The 26,912-nt window shown below is 33.5% G+C and overlaps 1 protein-coding gene across 1 annotated transcript in view; it reads right to left on the bottom strand.

Moving 5' to 3' along the window:
- The window catches only part of LOC141343247 (grainyhead-like protein 2 homolog), a 40,988-nt gene that overhangs the window by 13,394 nt on the left and 682 nt on the right, over window positions 1–26,912 (bottom strand). The window lies entirely within an intron of this gene.

Here is a 26,912-nt window from a genome sequence, read left to right as displayed (position 1 = left end):
AAGCAACGGAGTTCTTTTTTTATCTGTTTTTGCAAATGAACTCATATATGCATACATATTATTCGTTTTTTTAATTGCTTTTTTCCTCACCAAGGGTGCATTTAAGTGATAAAAAAGTAAAAACAGTAAATATTCTGAAATATTAATATAGTCTAAAAGAACGGTTTTCTATTTTAATATATTTTAAAATGTAATTTATTTCTGTGATGCAAAGCTGAATTTTTAGCATCTTTTCTATAGTCTTTACTCTTTAGTCACATGACCCTACAGAAATCATTCTAATATGCTGATTTGCTGCTCAAGAAACATTTATTACTGTTATCAATGCTTAAAAAAGTTGTGCTGCTTAATATTTTTATGGAAACCGATATACTTTTTTAGGATTCTTTAAAAGAAATATTTAAAAAATAGCTAAGTAAAAGTATTTGTCATTACTTTCAATAAATTTAAATCATCTTTGCTAAATTAAAGAACTCATTTCTTTAAAAAAAATAACAATAAGGTTCATTAGTTACTACTTAAGTTAACATGAACTAAGAATGAACAATACTTATTACAACATTTATTAATCTTAGTTTATATTAATTTCAGCATTTACTAATGCATTATTAAAATCACATGTTGCTCATTGTTTGTTCATGTTACACTCTTAAAAATAAAGGTGCTTCACAATGCCATAGAAGAATCTTTTTTGTCTAAATGGTTCCATAAAGAATCTTAAACATCTGAAAAACCTTTCTGTTTCACAAAAGGTTCTTTGTGGTGAAAGAAGGTTCTTCAGATTATGAAAAGGTAAGAAAGAGATGGTTCTTTAAAAAACCTTTGACTGAATGGTTCTTCTATGGCATCGCTGTGAAGAACCTTTTAAAGCACCTTTATTTTTAAGAGTGTTAATAGATTAACTAATGTTAACAAATTGTAAAGCGTTACCAAAAAAAAACTTACTGACCCCAAAGTTTTAACTTGGATACATACATTTTAAAAAGTACATATACCATTTTTGTTTCAGTGAATATCTAGTGAAAATCACTATAATCACTATTATTACTGTGATTTTTTTTAAAAAGCACCCGTTTGATCAAACCGCCCACCACTACTAGGAGTAAAGGGTTTGTCTTCCTCAGATATAATGGTTCACATAATTCCTTCCCTACAGGTGCATTCCACTGACATCATTAACACCGAACAAGACATGACACCGCAATTACAGCAACTACAGTATGAGCTTGTTATGTCAGGTTTGAGAGCTAAACTGCAAGGGAATTAGAAGTTCAAGTCCTTAAACACACAGCTCCCTGAAGCCAGAGACTCCACCAGGTTGAAAAGAGCAAGCGAGGCTGGCGCCGATCCAGGCCTGAGATAAAGGCCTGCAACACGTTTCAATAGTTTACAGAGCGCGGCATAAAAGGATGTGTCAGAGAATATTTCACGGGCAAACACCTGCATCTCTGGAAACTATTTGGAGGAGAAATGGTAAATATGCTGGATAGTTTACATCAAAAATCAGATTTAGAACGGTATGAGGACTGACGGCATACATTCAGACCGCTATTTATTGGAGTGCCTTTGAATTGAAACCACGTGTTAGGACACTCTGTCTCTGTTCTTCAAAGAGGAAGGAGACAGAAATTACCCTTGCCTGCTATAGTCTTTGCTGCTGATAACTCCCAAGAACACACATGAGTCCCATTTAGCACATGCTTGAAATTGATCATACCATAAACAAAGTTTTTTCCTTCGGTGGCTCTATTTCAAACACCTCTTGAAACCATTTTGACATGGCAAATCCAGCTGTTAATTTGTATTTAGTCTGAGCCCTGATTATCACCTCTCAGTTTTCACAGATTTTCTCGCCCATTTCTCTTGTTATTCTTCAGGTAATCCCTGGCTCAAAGAAGGAAGGCCCAGGGTCATCACCAATAACCCCCTCAAGGCTGACACCATAAACCTCTCTGAAAAGCCTCGGATGCTTGTGGGAAAGGGGGCAGGTGGACTAAAATCCCAGAGAGAGTGATGTCTTGTGAGGGTCCGTGGCAAGACAGCAAGTCAAGTTTCCCCCCTTTGTTCAGTTCTTGAATTTCAGGCCAAATGGAAATTTTTTCCTTTTGTGAGAATGTGTTGGCAGATGTTGAAATTTGAAAGTTACGGCCAATTTTAAAGTACCTGACGGGCCCCGATAAACATTTCAAAGCATACGGACAGAAGTTGGGAAGCAGATTTTGATTTTACAATGTGTACATATACATTGCAGCTAATTACGGTTGTCACTTGTCTTTAGAGTATTTCATTTCATTCTGTACAACTTAGAGTTCAATTTACAAAACTCACAGGCACATTTTATAACCTAATTTGGTCCTTTAAAAAAACCCCCACAAAATTATGAAAAATTATGAGAAGATTTATGAGAAGTAAATTAGTAAGAAGTAAAAAAAGAAAAAGAAAAAGAAAAAGAAAAAAAAAACATAATTAGACCAGTTTGATTTGAAGTCTTTCCTATGCTCAAGGTTACATTTATTTGTTCAAAAATACTGCAAAAACAGCGATATTGTGAAATATTATTACAATTTAAAATAACTGTTTCCTATTTTAAAATATATTTCATACTATTTGAAAAAATGGAATATTATTGCAATTTTTAATGTTTATATTTTCTTATCTTATGCCTAACAAGGCTGCATTTATTTAATCAAAAATGCAGTGTCACATGATACTTTACAAATCGTTATAATATTATAATAATTTTTGTGCAAACTGAGATTTTTTTTTTTTTTTTTCGGGATTCTTTGATGAATATGAGGTTTAAAAAAACAGCTTTTATTTGCCAGAAAATGATTGTAACAATTAAAAGTCTTTAGTATCACTTTAGGGTAATTGAATGCATCCCTGGTAGATAAAAGTATTCATTTCTTTTCAAAAATTCTAATAATAATAAATGAAATGTAAACAAAGAGTTCTAAAAATTAAGTTAGAATTGAAAGATGTAAACTCAGAATTCTAAGAAAAAGTGAGAATTCTATAATGTAAAATAAGAATTCTTAAAAAAATAGAATTGTGAGATACAAACTTAGAAAAGAGTCAAAATTCTGAAATGTAAACTAATAATTTAAATAAATAAAAAAATATAACTTCAAAATATATAGTCACTTTTTTAAATTCCATAGTGGAAAGAAGCTTCCATATTTGTTCAAAGCAACTTACAAATGAATGCAAAAGCACACATGAATGTTTTAAATAGTTCAGTGTCTCGTATACGTCTTGTGTAAAAAATAAAATTAATGTCGAAATTAAGAATATCTAGGACTAGGACAAAAATGACTGATGCTTAAAAATGCTTAATATTGGAGCCAATAATTGACAGGGTCGACAATCGGTTAACCCCTCATTTATATATATATAAATGAGGGGTTAATACCTGCCATCTATGTTTCTTGTTTACAACTTAGAAACTCCAAACTGTCAAATTTCGTACACACACAGAACAATAATTTACTTTTATTGCATTTAAATGCTGTTCTCACTTCCAAAGAGTGTGTGTATATGGCATGGTAGCCTTAAAAAGCCACTAGGCCACTAGTACAGATAACTTGGCTGTGAGCGGATCAGTTTCTCCTACCCAAACACTGTCCTTTCTAAAAGAGAAATGGCACAAGAACTTGGATCATCATTAAAGGGCAAAAGACAACCTGTTGTGTTCAAAGTTTGAAGCTGAAAGTGTGTCAGGTGTCTGGAGAACATCATGGTCCATGAACCTGGCTTTCTGTGGCAATTGACCCGAATAAACATCTGGCCAAACAGCGTGAAATGTAAGTTCGTTTACAGACTTACAGTAAATATTTAAAGGAATAGTTCACTCAAAAACGAACCTGACCTCATGACATTCCAAACCTCTGAGAAACACAAAAGATGATATTCAATATAATGAAAATAAGGAGCTGTCAAGCTCTAAAATGACAGAAATGAAGTAGTCCATACTGAATGACTAGTGCACTATACTAAAAAGTCTTCTAAAGTCATACAAAAGTTTAGTGCCAAGAACAGACAGAAATTTCAAATCATTCACTTGATATCTAATTATAAGTCAATATTGGCTTTCTCACACAACTTTAAATATAGCACACAAGCCTACTGGACTTTTATGATATTTTTATGGTGCTTTTCCTTTTTGAAGCTCACAAACCCCAGTTCCCATTCATTATATAAAGTACCTTTTCTGTTCCACAGAAGAAAGCACAGTTAAAAGGAGCTTGGAATGACATGAGAGTGAATAAATGAAGACCAAACTAGTCTTTTATAAAAACCTCATAATTTTACGCTTCAAAACTATTGTGCCTTTTTATGCCATTTTTATGTTATGGCATGTATGCAAGCTGCACCGTCCGTACAAAAAGTAAAATGTGCCTCACAAGAATGCTAATGTCAAAGGCTGCCTTTCATGGCTTCCATGTGTATACTGTACCACGCATATTATGCCTTGTAATGACTGGTACTCATGAATCAGTAATGGGTGATGTAGGTAACTGAGATGGCTGCAGTCACGTCTGCCTTACAACACAGAAAAAATGATGGTTAAAGAAAAGAAAACAGGAGAGCGCTGAAAGTTTGTGCACTTTGATGATATGAAAAATATGGAAAGTATGTCTGACCTGATGCTACATCCTCAGCAGTATATGACTGGAGGTAATATGAGTCATGTGTGAGTAGAGGTTTGTGCATGTGTGCTGCAGCTGAAAGAACTGCTATGGCCCGTATCGCAATGGTAACCTGATGATCCTGAAGTTTAAAGGGAGGGGAGACCCTTTAAGCCCCCCGAAGACAGGACTAATGGGATTGTTGTTTGCCCCGAAGACTACGCACTATGTTACTCCTATAGGTATTGTCATAAACTCTCTTATTACATGCATACTCTTTGGCTATAAATTCCACTTTTTTCTGCAAAAAGAGAAAAAATGATGCAAAAGAATAAAAACCAGGTCTGGGTTTTAAGCCTAAAACTTAAAAATGCACCAAGGTTAAATTAAAAATCAAGTTTGTTTTAGTCTTTTTTTATGGTCACAAAGTACTTCGTTTATGGGCACAACTTCACTTGTAAAGTATTAAAGGCATGCATGTGTTGTCAAACTGTCTTACCTCTCTCCTCCTCTTCTTTACTCTCTATCACTTCAGAAAGTTTATCAGATGATGCCTTATATTTCTGTTTTAATATTCCACTTTTGCTCCAATGCTTAATCCTGAATGGGGAAACTGAATGCTCTTGTCACCCAGTCCGAAGCAGCTCCTGTTGTTGAGAAATTGATTGCTGTGGTAGTTAGAGCCAGAAGTCCCCTGTCTTAGTGCCTCCTCTGTGGACGGGGAAGCCACAGGTCCTAAAACCTGACAGGTTCAAGCTTTTAGTTTACAATGGGAAGAAAAACATATATTTTTTCACTTTTTAAAGGTATGGGAGCCTGTTTCTGCTACAAAATAAACAAATAAAAAGGTAAATGCAACGTATGTCTGAATTCTGACTTTTTTGCATTTCTAAGAAATTTATACTGGTAATTCTAAGAAAAAAAAGAGAATTATGAGATTAAACCTGAAAAAATTCTGAGAAAAAAGTCAATGAGGTTTAAACTGGCAATTAAAAAAGAAAAAAAAAATCAGAATTATGAGATTTAAACTGGTCATTCTGAGGAAAAACGTCAGAATTATGTGGTTTAAACTGGGAATTTTTTAAAAAAAGTCAGAATTATTAGATTTAAACAGGTAATTCTCATAAAAACGTCAGAATTGTGAGGTTTAAACTAGTAATTCTGAGAAAAAAGTCAGAATTATGAGATTTAAACTGGTAATTCTGAAAAAAAGTCAGCATTATGAAGTTTAAACTGGTAATTCTGAGAAAAAAAAAGTCAGAATTATGAGATTTAAACTGGTAATTCTGAAAAAAAGTCAGCATTATGAAGTTTAAACTGGTAATTCTAAAACAAAAACAAGTCATAATTATGAGATTTAAACTGGTAATTCTATAATAAAAAAGTTACAATTATAAGATTTAAACTAGTAATTCTGAGGAAAAAGGTCAGAATTATGAGATTTAAACTGGTAATTCTGAAACAAAAAAATAAGCATTATGAAGTTTAAACTGGTAATTCTGAGAAAAAAATCAGAATTATGAGATTTAAACTGGTAATTCTGAAACAAAAGTCAGTATTATGAGTTTTAAACAGGTAATTCTAAAATAAAAAATTCATAATTATGAGATTTAAACTTGTAATAATGATTAAAAAAGTCAGAATTATGTGTTTTAAACTGGTAATTCTATAATAAAAGAGTTACAATTATAAGATTTAAACTAGTAATTCTGAGGAAAAAAGTCAGAATTATGAGATTTAAACTAGTAATTCTGAAACAAACGTCAGTATTATGAAGTTTAAACTGGTAATTCTGAGAAAAAAAAATCAGAATTATGAGATTTAAACTTGTAATAATGATAAAAAAAGTCAGAATTATGTGTTTTAAACTGGTAATTCTATAATAAAAGAGTTACAATTATAAGATTTAAACTGGTAATTCTGAGAAAAAAGTCAGAATTATGAGACCTAAACTGGTAATTCTCATTAAAAAGTCAGAATTACAAGATTTAAACTTCTATAATAAAAAAGTCACAATTATAAGATTTAAACTAGTAATTCTGAGGAAAAAAGTCAGAATTATGAGATTTAAACTGGTAATTCTGAAAAAAAAAGTCAGCATTATGAAGTTTAAACTGGTAACTCTGAGAAAAAAAGTCAGAATTATGAGATTTAAACTGGTAATTCTAAAATAAAAAAATCATAATTATGAGATTTAAACTTGTAATAATGATTAAAAAAAGTCAGAATTATGAGATTTAAACTGGTAATTCTGAGGAAAAAAGTCAGAATTATGAGATTTAAACAGGTAATTCTGAAAAAAAGTCAGCATTATGAAGTTTAAACTGGTAACTCTGAGAAAAAAAGTCAGAATTATGAGATTTAAACTTGTAATAATGATTAAAAAAAGTCAGAATTATGAGATTTAAACTGGTAATTCTGAAACAAAAGTCAGTATTATGAGTTTTAAACAGGTAATTCTAAAATAAAAAATTCATAATTATGAGATTTAAACTTGTAATAATGATTAAAAAAGTCAGAATTATGTGTTTTAAACTGGTAATTCTATAATAAAAGAGTTACAATTATAAGATTTAAACTAGTAATTCTGAGGAAAAAAGTCAGAATTATGAGATTTAAACTAGTAATTCTGAAACAAACGTCAGTATTATGAGTTTTAAACTGGTAATTCTGAGAAAAAAAAATCAGAATTATGAGATTTAAACTAGTAATTCTGAAACAAACGTCAGTATTATGAAGTTTAAACTGGTAATTCTGAGAAAAAAAAATCAGAATTATGAGATTTAAACTTGTAATAATGATAAAAAAAGTCAGAATTATGTGTTTTAAACTGGTAATTCTATAATAAAAGAGTTACAATTATAAGATTTAAACTGGTAATTCTGAGAAAAAAGTCAGAATTATGAGACCTAAACTGGTAATTCTCATTAAAAAGTCAGAATTACAAGATTTAAACTTCTATAATAAAAAAGTCACAATTATAAGATTTAAACTAGTAATTCTGAGGAAAAAAGTCAGAATTATGAGATTTAAACTGGTAATTCTGAAAAAAAAAGTCAGCATTATGAAGTTTAAACTGGTAACTCTGAGAAAAAAAGTCAGAATTATGAGATTTAAACTGGTAATTCTAAAATAAAAAAATCATAATTATGAGATTTAAACTTGTAATAATGATTAAAAAAAGTCAGAATTATGAGATTTAAACTGGTAATTCTGAGGAAAAAAGTCAGAATTATGAGATTTAAACAGGTAATTCTGAAAAAAAGTCAGCATTATGAAGTTTAAACTGGTAACTCTGAGAAAAAAAGTCAGAATTATGAGATTTAAACTTGTAATAATGATTAAAAAAAGTCAGAATTATGAGATTTAAACTGGTAATTCTGAAACAAAAGTCAGTATTATGAGTTTTAAACAGGTAATTCTAAAATAAAAAATTCATAATTATGAGATTTAAACTTGTAATAATGATTAAAAAAGTCAGAATTATGTGTTTTAAACTGGTAATTCTATAATAAAAGAGTTACAATTATAAGATTTAAACTAGTAATTCTGAGGAAAAAAGTCAGAATTATGAGATTTAAACTAGTAATTCTGAAACAAACGTCAGTATTATGAGTTTTAAACTGGTAATTCTGAGAAAAAAAAATCAGAATTATGAGATTTAAACTAGTAATTCTGAAACAAACGTCAGTATTATGAAGTTTAAACTGGTAATTCTGAGAAAAAAAAATCAGAATTATGAGATTTAAACTTGTAATAATGATAAAAAAAGTCAGAATTATGTGTTTTAAACTGGTAATTCTATAATAAAAGAGTTACAATTATAAGATTTAAACTGGTAATTCTGAGAAAAAAGTCAGAATTATGAGACCTAAACTGGTAATTCTCATTAAAAAGTCAGAATTACAAGATTTAAACTTCTATAATAAAAAAGTCACAATTATAAGATTTAAACTAGTAATTCTGAGGAAAAAAGTCAGAATTATGAGATTTAAACTGGTAATTCTGAAAAAAAAAGTCAGCATTATGAAGTTTAAACTGGTAACTCTGAGAAAAAAAGTCAGAATTATGAGATTTAAACTGGTAATTCTAAAATAAAAAAATCATAATTATGAGATTTAAACTTGTAATAATGATTAAAAAAAGTCAGAATTATGAGATTTAAACTGGTAATTCTGAGGAAAAAAGTCAGAATTATGAGATTTAAACAGGTAATTCTGAAAAAAAGTCAGCATTATGAAGTTTAAACTGGTAACTCTGAGAAAAAAAGTCAGAATTATGAGATTTAAACAGGTAATTCTAAAATAAAAAATTCATAATTATGAGATTTAAACTTGTAATAATGATTAAAAAAAGTCAGAATTATGAGATTTAAACTGGTAATTCTGAAACAAAAGTCAGTATTATGAGTTTTAAACAGGTAATTCTAAAATAAAAAAATCATAATTATGAGATTTAAACTTGTAATAATGATTAAAAAAAGTCAGAATTATGTGGTTTAAACTAATTCTCAAAATTCTAATAATTCTATAATAAAAACGTTACAATTATACGATTTAAACTAGTAATTCTGAGGAAAAAGGTCAGAATTATGAGATTTAAACTGGTAATTCTGAGAAAAAAATCAGAATTATGAGACCTAAACTGGTAATTCTCATTAAAAAGTCAGAATTATTAGGTTTAAACAAGTAATACTAAGAAAAGTCAGAATTATGAGATTTAAACGGGTAATTCTAGGAAAAAAAAGTTAGAATTATGAGTTTATATCTTCGTTTAAATCTAAACCCAATTCTGACTTTTTTTCTCAGAATTGGGTAATACAAACTTGCATTTGTGAGGAAAAAAGTCAGATTTGTGAGATACAAACTCACAATTGTGAGAAAACAGAATTGCAAAATACAAACTCACATTTGTGAGGAAAATTATTTCTCACAATTGCAAGTTTATATCATCAATTTCTGAGTTTATATCTCGCAATTCTGATATTATTTCTCGCAATTGCAAGTTTATATCACCCAATTCTGAGAAAAAAGTCAGAATTGGGTTTGTATTACGCAATTCTGGAGGGAAAAAATCCAGAATTTCCTGAAAAGAGGTCAGAATTGCGAGATACAAACTTGCAGTTCTGAGAAAAATTTGTTTTTTTATCTCGCAATTCTGACTTTTTTCTGAGATAAAAAGTCAGAATTATGAGTTTATAAACTTTGTGTTTGCTCACAAAAACTTTTGTGATGGAAATAAGAAGTGAAAGAAAGAAAACTAAATTTCAATGCAAAATATTTTTTTTGAGAGAAAAGGTAATATTTTTGTAAGCAAACACTTTCTAGATAGAACGCAATGCTTTTGTGAGATAATTTTGTTTTGCAAAATTAAGAAAAAAAAAAACTTTTTCTCACAGTTTTGAGTTTACATCTTGCAATTCTAACTGAGATCCTGACTTCTGACTATTTTGTAGTAAGTAACGAATATGCTTCGGGGAAACGTATAAGAGTAAAAGTATACATTTTAATTAGAAAATGTAGTGGAGTAAAAGTAAAAGTAGGCTGAAAAATAAAAACTGAAGTACAGATACTTCCAAAAAAATACTTAAGTACTTTAACAAAGTATTATTACCTTGTTACATTAGTGACTAAAGCTTAAAACTTCTCGACAAAACCCTGTTTGAAATGCACATTAGAGTCTGCATAAGTCTGACTTAAGAGTGACTCAACTAGTCGTAACCCTTTGATTTGTGTTTGTTGACGAAGGATTGCAAAGAGCGCATATGTCAACCTCTTAAAATAGCAAGCTGAAGACCAGAACAACATAAAGACACAATAGCAATCACTGGAATTTCACACATGACGCCAGCAGTTACAAATCCAGTGACAGACCAGACATCACCTCAACATCAATACTAGCAGTATAAAACAGAGAAAATCCTATTTATAACTACAATCCCTATCCTAATCCATTTATAGCCATTGGTATTCTACTCTATTCCTTTTTCAAACAATGTTGCTTCACTCTGAATAAATATAGTTTAGTACGTAATTCCATTTACAGTACGTTACAAAATAGCATATGGTTGATTTTAGTTTCTTGTTTACAGAACTGTTGCACAAATGCAACTCCTGCAATATTCCTTAAATTAAAACTGCACACACTCAGAGAGGTACTTGCACAGGATTTCCGAAGTCTTTGCTACATCCTGAGGTAATTCGAAAAACGAAACATAATTATAATGGGATTTCTATAATAAACGCACATTAGCTGAAGCATTCCTGTGCAAGTCAGTCCTTGTTAGTTCAATGCCATTTTGCAATATCCAGATTCGTCAAGCCTCATTTGCACAGCAATGAAGCTGCCCAGCAACATGCAGTTGTTTACATTTTGGGGCCAATCAAAGACTCACAAACATGTGTTTTTCCATCTGATGACTGAATTGCAACACTCTCTAAAACGCTGCATTTCAAGGCAAGAGCAATAGAGGTACAGAAAACAATTTGCCTGTTAAACAACTTGTCAGTTATCAACATGTTTCACTATTATTCATCAGGAATAATGATGATGCTTGTCTTGGCAAGTACCACACTAATAAGTAACTTCTAAATGTTCATGTTCGTTCTTTTTCAAATCGCTTGCCGTTTATGTTTGTCAAACAAATACATGACACTTTTACTCCATTTTTTCTTTTCCAAGGGTGTTATACAAAGGTCTCGCTTTTCATTGGTACAGATGGAGTAATGGGTTCCCGCAAACCACACAGATGTACAAGGTCACATGAGGTGATGCATAATGATGTCAAAATCAAAGCACATCACAGTCTATAAAATTCCCTTTAAGTTTGAAGATGTTGCTTGCAGCATAAAAAAAGATTTAAGGGTATACGTGATAGGAAATTGTCATGTTTGCAAACACGCAATCAAGTAAAAGGCTCCAGGCCATATGCAACTGTGTAAGGCCACGATCACACCAAACGCATCTTTTAGTTTTAAAAACGCGAGGCGCAAAGCACTGCCTTTTTTTGGTGACTTTTAAAAAAAGGCAGTGTGCTGCAGTTGTTTTATGTTGCTAGGCAATGACCAAAACAGCTGTCCTGTCAGTAAAATCAAAGGATTATAGCGCCAGCGCTCTAAAATCATATTAGCAGTCATAATAAGGTCATATTAGCAGAAACCCTAAAAAATACAGCTCCGGGTTACCCACGACAGACACCAAAAGTTTCTCCTCCATTTCTTGCAGTCTCCGGACTTTTTAAGCAACGGTAAACTTTCGTCACCACAACAGATATTGCACAACATTCATTCGATTGGACAATGGAAAAAACGCGAATGTCGTCGGGCGTTTTTCCGCTCAGAGTTGCTTTTTTTTCAACTTCAGGCGCTCAGAGCGCTTCTGCAAAAACACAAGGTGCAGCAGGCGCAGCAGGCGGCGAAAACGCGAGGCGCCCGGGGCGCATAAGCAGCGCGCAGAACGCTCACTGCCAACAGAAAACCATTAAAAAAAGGCGCCTCTCACTGCAAAAATGCGTTCGGTGTGATCGCGGCCTAAGTGTAATTTTGAGGTTTGCAGGCCGTGGCATTCAAAACAGTATTGTTTCTTGTTGGTGTTGGCATGGACTCAGGACTCTTGTTTCTGTAGAAAACAGCAGGGAAAGAAAAGTAAGAGCCTGGAAGATGGTCTTGAGCATGTGCTGACTAATACGACAAAACTGAAGTGGGAAATTGTGTCTAGGTTTTAACATTTAATCATATTACTCCTGAGCTTTCTGGTCACATCTATGAAGTTTATTCTGGCCAAGAACTATCCAGATGAAGTCTATCTGACTGACATTTACTGTAAAGCAAGCATCATAAAATAAACCAGCTGTATTAAAGGGATAGTTCACCCAAAAAATTAAATTTGCTGTTTATCTGCTTACCCCCAGGGCATCCAAGATGTAGGTGACTTTGTTTCTTCAGTAGAACACAAACTAAGGTTTTTAACTCAAACCGTTGCAGTCTGTTAGTCATATAATGGCAGTCAATGGACACCAAATATTTTAGAGTTAAAAAAGCATACACAGACAAAACCAAATTAAACCCTGCGGCTCGTGACGATACATTGAGGTGTTAAGACACAAAACGATCAGTCTGTGCAAGAAACTGAACAGTATTTATATCATTATTTACCTCTGATCCACCGAAACGTTCAACTGTCCTGAACGCGTTCACAACAGCTGGCGTGTTACACGTCAACATCATCTGCCATAGTAGATGCACTGTTTAAAAACTAAAAGATTACGTTTCCTTGTGCGAAATCATCCGGGAGAGTTGACTTTTCACCAACTACTATGCCAGAGCATGTTGACGCATGACGCACCGGCTGTTGTGAACACGCTCAATACAGTTGAACGCTGCGGTGGATCAGAGGTAAATAATGATATTAATACTGTTCAGCTTCTTGCACAGACTGATCGTTTTGTGTCTTAACCAGTGTTGGGAAAAGTTACTTAAGTAATGCATTACAATATTGAGTTACTAATTACGTTACTTAGTTACTTTTTATGAAAAGTATTGTGTTACATTACTTTTGCATTACTTTTTAAATCTGGGCAGGGCTTGCTTGTTTGTTTTTAATATAAAAAGTTCTATTTTTGGCAATTGTAAAAGCCTTTTTACACCAAAAGCCTCAGGCTTAGAGAAAAGTAAATTCACGTCTGTACAGTAGACCGCAGAAGAAAAAATGTCAACTCTTCAGCAATAAAAAAGGAAAACAATTGTTAGATTATCTTGAGTAATTTTTGCTTATTAGTATGGATAAATTGGCAGCAAAGACATCGGTTAATAAAGTGGGATTAAATACATAAAGGATATTTGTATTATTTAACATATTTAATTATAGCAGGTTTGAGTTGAATTTCACAGCTTTTATTCATTTTGAGGAATACTGTATCTGTTTTTTAGTGAGATTAATTAATGCATGTTCACATTTATTCTATAGAGCCAAAGTAACATCTTACTCACAATTTCTCTCAACATGGGGACAGGAGAGCTTTTAATCAATAAGTAACTAACGTTACTTATTTGAAAAAGTAACTCATATTTTCTTGTCAATTAAAAAGTAATGCGTTACTTTACTAGTTACTTGGTTTTACCTGTGTATGTATTTTTTCTTCTCAAAGATTTGGTGCCCATTGACTGCCATTATATGACTGACAGACTGCAGCGGTTTGAGTTAAAAACCTTTGTTTGTGTTCTACTGAAGAAGCAAAGTCACCTACATCTTGGATGCCCTGGGGGTAAGCAGATAAACATCAAATTTTCATTTTCATTTTCTCTTTAACAGCTGGTTTGCTAGTCTTAGCTGAAGGAAAATCCTACTAAAAGACCAGTCAGATCAGTTAAGGCCAGCAAACAAGTTTAGGCTGGTTTAAAGGAATAGTTAGTCATCATTTTTACACTCTCATGTTGTTTCAAACCTGTACGACTTTCTATCAGATCCCATTGACAATAACAGCTGAAAAAATCTTTAAAATATCATCTTTTGTGTTCCACAAAGAAATGAAATGACATGAAACAACAGAAGGTAAGCAAACGATGACAGGATTTTCAGTTTTGGGTAAACTATCCCTTTAAGGCGCTTATTTTTCAAACCTGGCAAACCTGAGGTTTGGAGTCAAGGCAAGAATTCATCTTTTCTAATATCCTGTTCAGGCTAGGAACAAACTATTCAGTTCTTCATAATTAAATGGAACTATAAAAAAACACAGGTAAACAAACCTGAGGAGCAGATGGGTGGGATGGCATTTAAATTGGTTGATATCAATGATCAAGGCTCTATTGTGTTTAACAAATTTTTCAGGTTTTGTGTCAGACCCGTCTATTAATTCCACTTATTGCCATTTGATCTGAAATATCATCAGATGTCTTTAGAGGAGTGTGAAATAAGTAATTGGATAGGAACATACTGAACATATCTCTAACAAAGACAAATCGCCTTGCGTCATGTATACGGATCTCCATAGCCACATCTCTTGTTTTTTGTGCACATATTATGTGATATGAAGGAAGCGGCTCAACTTTCACAGTTTTGAGGAGTAAGTGCAAACAGACCTTTTGCATGGACGCAATCTGTTCGCGTTTACCAAGCACCTCTGACTCGCAGTCAGATGAAAAGAATTACAAGATCATTTCCTATTAATTTCCCCCCTCAAAAATACACCCAGAATGGATGAAAAATAAATTCCTTGGTTGTTTGAAATCTTTTGTGAAAATAATCAGTAAGGATTTTAAATCAAGCATGAAAGGAGGATTAATATCTTCAAACGACTTCAAAGGCAGTACAGTAGCACACGGCAAAGAGAAAAAGGGGGAAGAAGAGAAAATAATGTAAAAACGCAGGCGTGAAAAGTACAGAGTGCAAGGTACACGAGAACCGCTTAAACCAGGCCTTAAATTCAAGTCTTAACAAATACAGGCTACAAATATTAAACCTGGGTATAAGAGGGTATGCTTTCCACACCAGAAATCATGGAAATTAATAAAATCTTTCAAATTTATGGAAATGTATTCTACATTTATATTCTCAAAATTTTATATATATACAGTTAAGGTCAAAAGTTTACATACATCTTGCAGAATTTGCAAAATGTTCAAAAAATAAGAGGGTTCATACAAAATGCATGTTATTTTTTATTTAGTACTGACCCGCAAAGATATTTCACATAAAAGATGTTTTCATATCAAGAGAAAATAATGGTTGAACTTATATAAATTACCCTGTTCAAAAGTTTACATACACTTTATTCTTAATACTGTGTTGTTACCTGAATTATCCACAGCTGTTTTTTTATGATAGTTGTTCATGAGTCCCTTGGTTTTTCCTGTACAGTTACTCAGAGAAATCCTTCAGGTCCCACAAATTCTTTGTGCTTTCAGCATTTTTGTGCATTTGAACCCTTTCCAACAATGACTGTATGATTTTGAGATCCATGTTTTCACACTGAGGACAACTGAGGGACTCATATGCAACTATTACAGAAGGATCAAATATTCACTGATGCTCCAGAAGGAAAAACTACGCATTAAGAGCCGGGGGTTTAAAACTTCTGAACAGAATGAAGACGTGTAAATTTTTCTTATTTTGCCTACATATCTTTTTTATTTTTTTCAGAAGCTACAGAAGATTCTTACATGTTTCCCAGAAGATAAAACCAGTTACATTTAAAAATAAAAAAATTAGATTTTTAAAATCAAAAAAAGTTTTCGCCGCCTGGCTCTTAATGCATTGTGTTCCTTTCTAAAGCATCATTGAATATTTGAACCTTCTGTAATAGTTGCATATGAGTCCCTCAGTTGTCCTCAGTGTGAAAAGATGGATCTCAAAATCATATAGTCATTGTTGGAAAGGGTTCAAATACACAAAAATGCAAAAAAAAAAAAAAAAAAAAGAATTTGTGGGACCTGAAGGATTTTTTTCTGAAGAACAGCGTAACAACACAGTATTAAGAATCAAGTGTATGAAAAAGAGAGAGGAAGAAAGAGGTCATTTATATAAATTAAACTATTATTTTCTCTTATGGACTATATGTACACATCTTTTATGTGAAATTTCTTATTCAGGTTAGTACTGAATAAAAAAATAACATGCATTTTGTATGAACATTTTGCTGATTAACGGTAAACTTTTGACTTCAACAGTATATATATGTGTATATATATGACTTCAAAGTCTCATGTAAATGCATTCCTTATGGCTGTCGGCTTTCTATTATACAGTACATGCAAATGCAGTCACTGCGAGAACACAGAAAAGGGATCCATAATTGGAAAATCACACAGATGTACTGCAGCAGCATACTGAGCTCAACAATACCATTTATGTAACTCAAACACACAGCAGTGTGAACAATAATGAACTTATGCACTCGAAAGTTAAACTTATGCACTCCCCCCCATTCTGCACTTGAGATGAAGAGTGGCTAGGAAAAGTCATTTCCTCTGAACGCGAGCATGAGCCAAGTGTTGCTCATAAGATGAGAAGAAAGCCTTCTCAGCTCTGCGGATTCTCAAGACTCTGCCATACAGTCAGAATGAAGGAATTCAGACTGGGAAGACCAAGAATCCGCTGCCAGAAGACCCTTTGACCTTCTCCTTGAGCCATCAGGACGGACATCATTTCGCTCCTGACGCATGGAAAGACAGTATCTGTGTTGTGTCAGATGTAAAGGTCGATTTCCATGCTGGATTTTCAGTTCCCGAACAACATGGACAGAAACGCACAAAATCCCGCCATTTTATGTTCTTTGGAACAGACAACCGCCTCTTTGAAAATATTGACTTTGAACGTGTTCGGCTGATTACGTCAGTGAAAGGCTGCCAAAAAACACGGCTTAAGCGCCATGATTGTGATAATGACTAGAAATCTATGCGAATTACTTGGTAGTAAGAAAACTCTTCATGTTGACAGATTTTTAACAAAGCATACTTATTTGATCCATCAGACTATTTTCATTTTAATAACCGTATAATCTTCTGGAGAATGGTAAACAGCTTATCTTTAGCCATTAAAGGATAACTATTGCCAAAATGCAATCTGGGTTGTTGTTTTTTTACTGTAAACGAGACAAACATATATCTAAAAGCATAATTACGAAAAACGAGCCGTTTTTGAGATTGACCGTGAATGGGAATACTAGGGGGCATAACTTTGAGCACATCAAAATCGATATTTTTACAACACTAAGAAGGCTCGACACACCATGAAAATTTGCTCGAAGTATCGCCTGGGTCTCTACACATGAACTCCAGCATTGAGAACATTGTTTGTGTACACAGAGTTTACTAAAAAGAAAGGTTTTGAACAACTTACTTACACTGTTTGGGTTTCCGCTCGCAGCCGTCTTGCCAGGCAGTGTTGATCTCCCTTAGTACTCCCATTCACCGGCCATTGACCACAAAACGAAATCACGGTCAATCTCAAAAACGGCTCGTTTGTCGTAATTATGCTTTTAGATATAAGTTTGTCTCATTTACAGTAAAAAAAAAAACAGCCCAGGTTGCATTTTGGCAACAGTTATCCTTTAACCTGAATAAATCTTTTAATAAATGTCATCATTTACAATGTGAGGACATTAAAATATTAAAGCTGAAGTGTGTTTGAGACCAACATACATATTTGGGGCTGATTGTTGAACAATAGAAGAAAGATTGTTAATAATGTTTACACATTTTAACTTCAAAAGGACAGTTCTTTAAAAATGAAAAATTTTGTCATTTACTCACCCTCATGCTGCTCCAAAACTGACTGACTTTCTTCTGTGGAACACAAAAGAAAATATTTAGAAACACCATTTCATATAGACTAGATGCAACTGATTCTATTTTTTTCACAGCTGTTAGAGACGGATGTTCTCTTTATAATGACAAATACGCACTTTAAAATGCATTTTTCAGCACATTAAGTGCTCAATGACCTTTAACATGAATAGTGCCTTTAATATGAACAAAACCGACAGCTATACTGTTGCTCTATATGAATATGTGGCATAGTTTGAGGTTTGAACAAAATTTGCATTTTTATCCTGAGGGGGAACAGTATTTTTATGCCACAATAATAGAAGTGTTAATTCACACTCTCACTGTCTTCACATGGCGCCCCTTTGTTCGATTTCTTCAATGTAGGCATTATTTCCTGTCGAGTTCAGTGCTTCACAATCTCAGACAGAAATTTCTTTATCCTTCGTATGAATGCCTTGGAGATCCATGAGAGTTGTTAATAGAATTGAATATAATTTTAAAATTTTAACAACTGCTAAGGAAGTGTTTATGTTTTTTTTTTTTTTTTTTTAATCTTATCTTTAGTCCCACTTTTTTAACTAGGCTAAAATTAGACTGAATGAGCATTGTTATCTCTCAATAAACTGAAGCTGATGTTTCTGTTTATTTAATAGGAAAGTCATGTCATATACTGTGTTGTTGACATATCAGCATATTCTAAAGCATATTACACCGAATGCGGATAATTATAATGTTTTTTTTTTTTTTTTTTTTTTTGTGGTAATAAAAATAGACCTAAGCCTTTACACAACAGCCTTTAACATTACTTTAATCATTTAATAATTATTTAAAATAAAGTATCAAAAGCAAGTAGTCATATAGTTTTGTTGAACCAAATTGTTAAAATGTATTATAAACAATAGAATTAATGTACATTATGCATTATCATAAATAACTGCAGAGGGCACCAACAGCCTGATGGTGACCTAATTCTTGTTTAATATTGACTAAACAACATAATTTAAAAGTCCACTTAATCTTTAATATTTAGCCATTTCTTTATGACAGAAATGCTTCAGCCACTGTAATTTCTTAAATATGTGGACATCAAAATGAGTGTTTGAGCTTTTATTTTAAAAACACAATGAACAGTTAGTATGTTTAAAAAGATATTGATGTATCCTCATGTGTTTGCATTGGTTTATAAATGTTTTATCTTACAAATCTAATGAAATGGTGCACACTGCGTACCGAGATGAACATTATAATAAACCTAAATGTACAGCAATATGTAGAGATGGAGTTTGAAATGCTCCAAACATGAAAATTCTTAGTTTGTGTGGAGCAGCATTTACTGTGAGCGGAGCTGCTCTGAGATGCACATTATCTACACATGTGTAAAGAATTAAACACACATATTAAACTTGCATTGCATATATTGCAGCATTTGTGAATTCACATAAAATTGCATAATTGCATTATGCTTTAATATGATTTTTAAATTGATTTAATATACATGCAGGATTGAATAAGGATTTTCCAGGCTTTTATATTTTATGTGTAGAACAGTAGAAAAATGTTTCAATCAATTTTTTTTAAATACGGAAGATCTAGAGAGGGAACGTGCTCTGACTCACATAACACTTGCGCACGTGGAAGAAAACGGACAGTATTTTCCTTCATATCACAAAATTTAGTGAAGAAATTATATTAGGAACATGTGAGAATAACCATCTGTTCTCAGATGCAATGATAACAAGAGCACATCCTCTTCTTTCTCTTGAAATACTCTTCTTCTGTGTTTGTTTACACTGGTTTTTAAAACAGCGCCACCACTCTCGTCCTTTTGTGCAACAGCAGCCACTGCAGGCACGTGATGTAATGCACAAATCTTATTGGACGGTCATGTTTTCATTGGACTGGTTGTTAAAACATTCGCTTTTTCTGTGCTCGAATGTTCGCGGTCATTCATAGGTATCTGTTGTTTTATTTCAGTGTGTCATCGCATGCGATATTCATTTAGCTTTTTCACACTCAATGTGGAAAGGCCTTAATACTGTGTTTCATGGATTCTCATCTGTGGAATGCACCACTTCCGTTTTTTTTTTTTTTTTTTTTTTTTTTTTGCCGGTTATTCAACAAGGGCAAGGGCAAAGGCCAAAGGCGTGACAGCCCTAGTTGAACGACAATCTAAAAGAGCCAAAACTGGAGCGCAACTGTTAAACGTCCATCTACCGCATGTTTACAAAAGATGAATATCAATAAACAAAAGGTTAATGTGTCACTTACTTTTTAAACACAATATAGCAATACTCTGCCTGTTTTTACTGCACCAATGAAAAATAATTCCAAACAAAACCAGAACAGAACACTCAGTAGTGGAGTTTCCTGAATGATTCAGGTTTTGAACAAATGAATTGAGCAAGTGTTTCAATGACTCATTCAATCGTCTCATTCCTGAATGTATTACCTCTTTTGAACTGATCATTCAATGATCTACAATCGCATGCTTCGCTTCTGAACAAATCAGCTCTTTTGAATGATTCAGCTTAATGATTAATCGACTTGCTTATACAGCGCAGGATTTCCCACACAGGCAGCGATTTTACACTGATATTAATCCTCAAAGTGAAAGCAATGGTAAATTAACATAGTTCCTCTCTGGATGCTTTAAGAAACTTGGGAAAGAAAACAAGTGGGGAAAAGTCTTGTATTGGAGATGTTTCTGGGGAATGAAAAGATAATATCTCCACCTGTTTTGTCAGTTGAGATAATTGTATTTTTCCAGATGTTCTACAGATTTCCGGTGACCTTCAATAACACAGCCACATTACAAACATCTGCCCACACACATTATCAGCTTGTACAGGAAACAATTTGATGAGACCTGTCTGCCCGCATCACAGGCTTATATCGCTCACTACTTAAGAGTTGTCAACATGAGGTGATAAGTGAAACATGATGGAAGGGCATAAAGCAAATTGGATTTGAATAGCGGTGAACAATCATCTCTGTTTTGAGCACCGTTGCCGGCCTGTTATACTGAAGCAACGGGAAAAAAGAAACCGAAAACACCAACAGAAATAAAATAAAATACTAACTGTAAATCATTGGTTCTGAACTTTGACAAAAATATCATTCTATAAAATATTACATTTTAAGTCTAATTCACATTAGTTTTTAATCTAGAGTATCAAGATGAAATAGAAACTAAACCAGACTCTAAGTACTGATTCATGATTTCGGCTATCAAGAATTTGATCCTATTAACATTTATTAAAATATTTGGATCCAAAATATTGTCTCAGTTGGCTCAGGCATTCAAGAAACATTAATAGGAATGTTCACAGACTGAAAAAAGCATCAGAGCAATGCTCATAATGACCTCTCCAATCAAACTGACTAATGAGTAACATCAACTAATGTTCTAGAATTCTCTGGCAACTTAAAAACACACCGATTTGTCTAAAGCTTATCATTTGGAACACAGCTGAAAATCTAAGTTTCAAGACAAATTACCAGTTAGAGGATTAGGTTTGCCAAAATACAATTCCCACCCAGAGCATACGTGCGCACACACAAACACTATACAGACATTGCTATAGAAGAGCTTCTAAGCTATTGTATGTCATGAAGCCCCTCCTAATAAGCACCAGCAGATCAAGTGACCCCTCTCACCTTTGAAATCCAAGAAGCGATCCAAAAAGCTACCATCTTTTAAGGATTTAGCACAAAGACCCTCTCCATATGAATGCACATGGCTCCCGAAAAATACAATGACCCTCAGGCACTGCCTCTGTTGATTTAACTGATAAAGTACTGACTAAATGAAGATGAGGGCTAGTTCATAAACCAGTTTTATGACAACAATAGGTCAAACTGAATAATTGTTTTTTGTTTTTTGGTTCAGAAAGCAACTGTTTGTCTATTGACTTTGGGTTCTGTATAGACAATGGGAGATCCAGCAGGTTTCTTTTGCACGTGTGGTGACCCATCTCTTGGGTTTACCTCCCACTGTCATTTACACTCCTCTCCAATCTGTCCATCCAGCCCTCTCTGTTCATTGTTCTACTCCGTCGCTGGGGAGAAAAGGAGGGGAAAATTCCTTTGTAATTAATCTTACAACACGAGTTACGGATTTTGGAGCAAAACTAAGGCTCCTTTGCTGGATAAATGAATTTTGTCTTTTGCTCTAATACTCTCTCAATCATACAGTCAAATGATTTGCAGATTATAAGGCTTATAAGGCCTGTTGTTATTTTACTACAACATAACTAAAAATTTAATGAAATGTGACCCTGGACCACAAAACCAGTCTTAAGTACATACATATTTGTAACAATGGCCAAAAAATATTGTATGGGTCAAAATTATCTTTTTTTTTTTTTTTTTTTTTTTGCCAAAAGTCATTAGGATATTAAGTAAAGATCATGTTCCATGAAGATATTTAGTCACTTTTCTATACTGTAAATATATCAAAACTTTTTGATTAGTAATATGCATTGATAAGAACTTCATTTGGACAACTTTTTCTCAGCATTTTGATTTTTTTGCACCCTCGGATTCCAGATTTTCAAATAGTTGTATCTCGGCCAAATATTGTCCAACAAACCATACATCACTTGTTTAGCTTGTTTATTCAGCAGATGTATAAATCTTTGAAAAATCTAAAAATGTACCCTTATGACTGGTTTTGTGGTCCAGGGTCACAAATATTGATACAACACCACATTGTACAGTTTTGGTTGTAATTTTTCGTCAAAGAGCAACAAGAGAAGTGATGCAAGTCTTCACTGTTTTCCTAGCGATAAGAAGAGGAGAAAAAAAATCTGAAGATGCTTGTGAACAAATAAAACTTTCTAAAGACTTGCGTCTTTGTTCTCTCCACTTCAGCCCTGATGCCTTTGAGGCTTTTAGTAGACCACAGCTACTGATAGAGCTTGCAAATGACAGAGACAAAAAACGCTAAATGCCATCCTGGCGGGATGTAAACATGCTGATGCTTGTCATGACGCTGCAGCCACTGAAGGAGTTTCCCAGTGCAGATTTCACTCAATATCTGGGGGCGTTTACACTCCTTGTGAGGAAATAAAAAACAATGGTACAACATGCTTTAAGCTTATGCTTATATCCACTGCTATCTGTAAGCTCTTTTATGGGTGTGGTCATCATATGATTATTTTATTGTCCGAATTGTGTTGCGGTAAAAACAGCAACAGGTAGCGGCAGTATAGCAACCATTTGACGTCATTGAAATAATAGCAGCCCCCATAGTCCTAAATATAAAAAAACAATGTGGATTTTTAAATAACAAACCTTTCATGGGTTTTCTACAACATATTTCAATAAGAGATATCATTTACGTTATTTTAAACCATACAAGTCTTAAAACCTGGGGTTCCTTTTAAGGGAACATTTAACATTTTGCCAATATTATGGAATGTTACTTTTGTAAGTTCTCTGAACATTCTAAAATAAATATCAACATTTAAAAATGTTTTCAACATTTGGAACATTCCATGAATGATGTACAAACAATTATTTTTGAGAACATTATTAAAGATCAGATAACTTTAAACTAACATTCTAATATTGTTACTGGAAGGGCGTTTGTTCATAACTTTACTCATAACCAGAACGTGAACCAAAGTTCAGAGAACATTCCGTATTAGCTGGAAGTGTGCCGTAAACCTTAATATGTTTTCTGATTATATCTGTTCAGTTACTTTGAAATTGATTAGGATAATATACTCAGAGATTACGTTACCTTTAGATTTTCTTGTGCACACACGCTAATTGATCTTAACTTGGTATTGTATGCGGTTGCCAAATTGGTCAGAGTGGTTGTTTGCATGTTGCTGTGGTAATGCTAGGTGATTGTTGGATTGATTGTTCAAACCCAAACAAGTGATAATTGATGCTCGCTTTGGCAAGCACCACTAATTATCTACAACCAACACAGAAAGCACTGATGGATGGCAAACTCTGCACAGTAGCATTAGATTGGTAATATATTTGCTGCCTCCTTGTGGTGTCCATCAAACATTCTGTTGAGTCTAAAACTCTGCAACAAATGTTCCTGTGGAAATACACTACTGGGTGGTGTGAAGATGTTTATACAAGAACAACTGCTATCTCTAAACTTCCCAGCTGGAGTGTTTCACATTCAATAAATGTCAATAAGAATTTTTTTCAACCTAATAGTTGTGCTGCAGCCAATCCTCCTTGATCATTTATAATCACTACAGGCTCCATGCTCAACCACGAGAGGGCGCTTTTTAGACTCTGGACTGTCCCCATCTTAGTGTTTACCAGGGCAGCATACATAAATACATACATAAATTAGATATTGCTATGAACACTTCCAGCCTTATGCACATTTCATTTTAACAGATGACTGTATTTCTGAACATCCTTTGCAAAGAGTAATTATGCATGTATCTTGTTTTTGAGGTCCTCTGAAGGGAGCAGATTTGACCCACCGATGGCTTGTTAGCAGGAAGAGTAAATTAATTCTCACCGGAGACTCTCAGCAGAAGACTCCAACAACAGATGCTGCAACCAGCAGCTGGAGGTTTCAATTAATTAGTTAATTAAGCTTGACTTCCACTTGCAGCCCGTCTACAGGTCAGTGTATAATGTGCTATGGTAAACCCGTGTCCACTTTGCAGCAAACATGCTGAGATGGTCTCAGTTATATGAGAGACAATAAGCTTGTTGCTTTAGAATAAATGTATGAGACTGAAACCTTCTAATATCCAAACCAAAGAGGAGATGCAAAATCAATTCAGAAGCATTCATAGTTAATCATTTTAGTCTTAAACTAAATCTTAAAGGGATAGTTCATCGAAAAATGACAAATTTTGTCATTAATTACTCAGCCTCATGTCGTTCCAAACTCGTAAGACCTTCATTCATCATCTTCATTCAAATACATGTCGAAAATGGACACGGAAGAGAAGAAATTACTGAATAAAGTCATTATTATAGTTTCCTTTGCGCACAAAAGGCATTCTCGTAGCTTCTTAACATTATGGTTGAATCACTCATGTCACATGGACTATTTTAATAATGTTCTTACTTGCTTTCTGAGCATTGAATGTGTCACTTGCATTGCTTTCTATGCAGTCAGAAAGCTCTTGGATTTCATCAGAATATCTTTGTGTTCTGAAGATGAACGAAAGTCTTATGGGTTTGGAACGACATGAGTGAGTGGGTGAGTAATTAATAACAGAATTTCATTTTTGGATGTACTATCCTTTAAGTTCCAAGACCTAACAAGCTTTCAAGCTAAAAATCATAATTTCCCAGCTAATAAGAAACATTCTTTCAACTTTCGTTATTTTTTAGAACAAACAGTTAGAACAAAACATTATTTAATTAATGTTTATGGAACATTCTTAAACTTTATTATTATTTGATAAACACTCCCATAACTTTGAGAGAAAACATTAACAACATTCTTAAAATGTTCTCATGATGCTCTTTGTACTTGAACATTCTAGGAAATGTTTCTTGTAATTCTTGTTTCTTGAATAACATTCTAATCACAGCAAGAAAACTGGACATTTTAATGTTCCTATAGAGTATTAAAAATTAACGTTCAAATAACATATTTCGAGAGAAAAATTGAGTAGAATGATGTAAGAAACATTTTTGTAACCTAAAAAGACCCCATGAAATCAATTTTTTTTTTTTTGGCTTTTAGTATGAATATGTTAGCCTTAAGGGTATCTGTAATCTAGTGTGATCCACAACAATGACAAAATTAGCATTTAGAAGATATACGCATTGAAAATGTACAGTCTCTAACTTCCGCCAATATGGATGAATAATTTTGATGACATCACCCTGCACTTAGCTTCTCATCAAACCTTCTGTCCAATCAAATGCTCTCTAGAATACGATGCATCCCGTGTATTTTCTGTATGGTGAATGGCATGTAGTGCACTATATAGGGAATAGGGAATGATTCATACAGTGTAAATATGCATTCTGTAGGGACAAATTAAGTCTAGTTTCTCATTGTGTCACACAACTGCTGCAGCACGCACAGCAGGTCCAGAGAGATGATAGAACAGAGCGGATCATATGCACAAGCCGGCGCAGACCACAAAATGTATCAGACACATTTGTGACCATGGACCACAAAACCAGTCATAAGGTTAAATTTGACAAAACTGAGATTTATACATCATATGAAAGCTCAATAAATAAGCTTTCTATTGATGTATGGTTTGTTAGGATAGGACAATATTTGACTGAGATACATCTATTTGAAATCAGAAATCTGAGGATGCACAAAAATCAAAAAGACTGAGAAAATCACCTTTAAAGTTGTCCAAATTAGGTTCTTAACAATGCATATTACAAATCAAAAATTACATTTTGATATATTTACAGTATGAATTTTACAAAAAATCTTCATGGAACATGAACTTTACTTAATTTCTTAATGATTTTTGCCATAAAAGAAAAATCTAAAATTTTGACCCATGCAATGTATTTTTGGCTCTTGCTACAAATATACCCCAGCGACTTAAGACTGGTTTTGTGGTCCAGGCAGGGTCACATTTGAATTCTACACAGAATGCTATTTTATATATAGATAACGCGATATGGATGAGATTGTGGCTGTCATACTCTGTCAAATGCGAATTTACTCTGGCCCAAGCTATGACATAAATCAAACGCTATCGGCTATTTAAAAAGGGGGCGAGACTGTTTGATATGTCCCACCTTGTCTTACTGTTGCGTGTTTCAAAGCACTTCAGTGGACCTTTAAATCATGTTCTAATCCAAAGGTCCAAAACCCTGCTCCTGGGCACCCACTCTCCTGGAAAGTTTATTTCCAACCGGCTTCAGCACACCTGCCTGCAATTTGCAAGCAGTCTTGAGGAGCTCGATTGGCCGCTTCAGGTGTGTTTGATTAGGGTTGTAGCTAAACTCTTCAGGATAGTGGGTCCCGGTCCCCAGAAACAGGGCTGAAAACCTCTGTTCTAATCACAGCAAGAAAACTGGACATTTTTATGTACTTATAATG

This window comes from Garra rufa, chromosome 9 (assembly GCF_049309525.1).
Source record: "Garra rufa chromosome 9, GarRuf1.0, whole genome shotgun sequence".
NCBI classification, from domain to species: Eukaryota; Metazoa; Chordata; class Actinopteri; order Cypriniformes; family Cyprinidae; genus Garra; species Garra rufa.
This window is presented reverse-complemented; position numbering and strand designations above follow the sequence as displayed.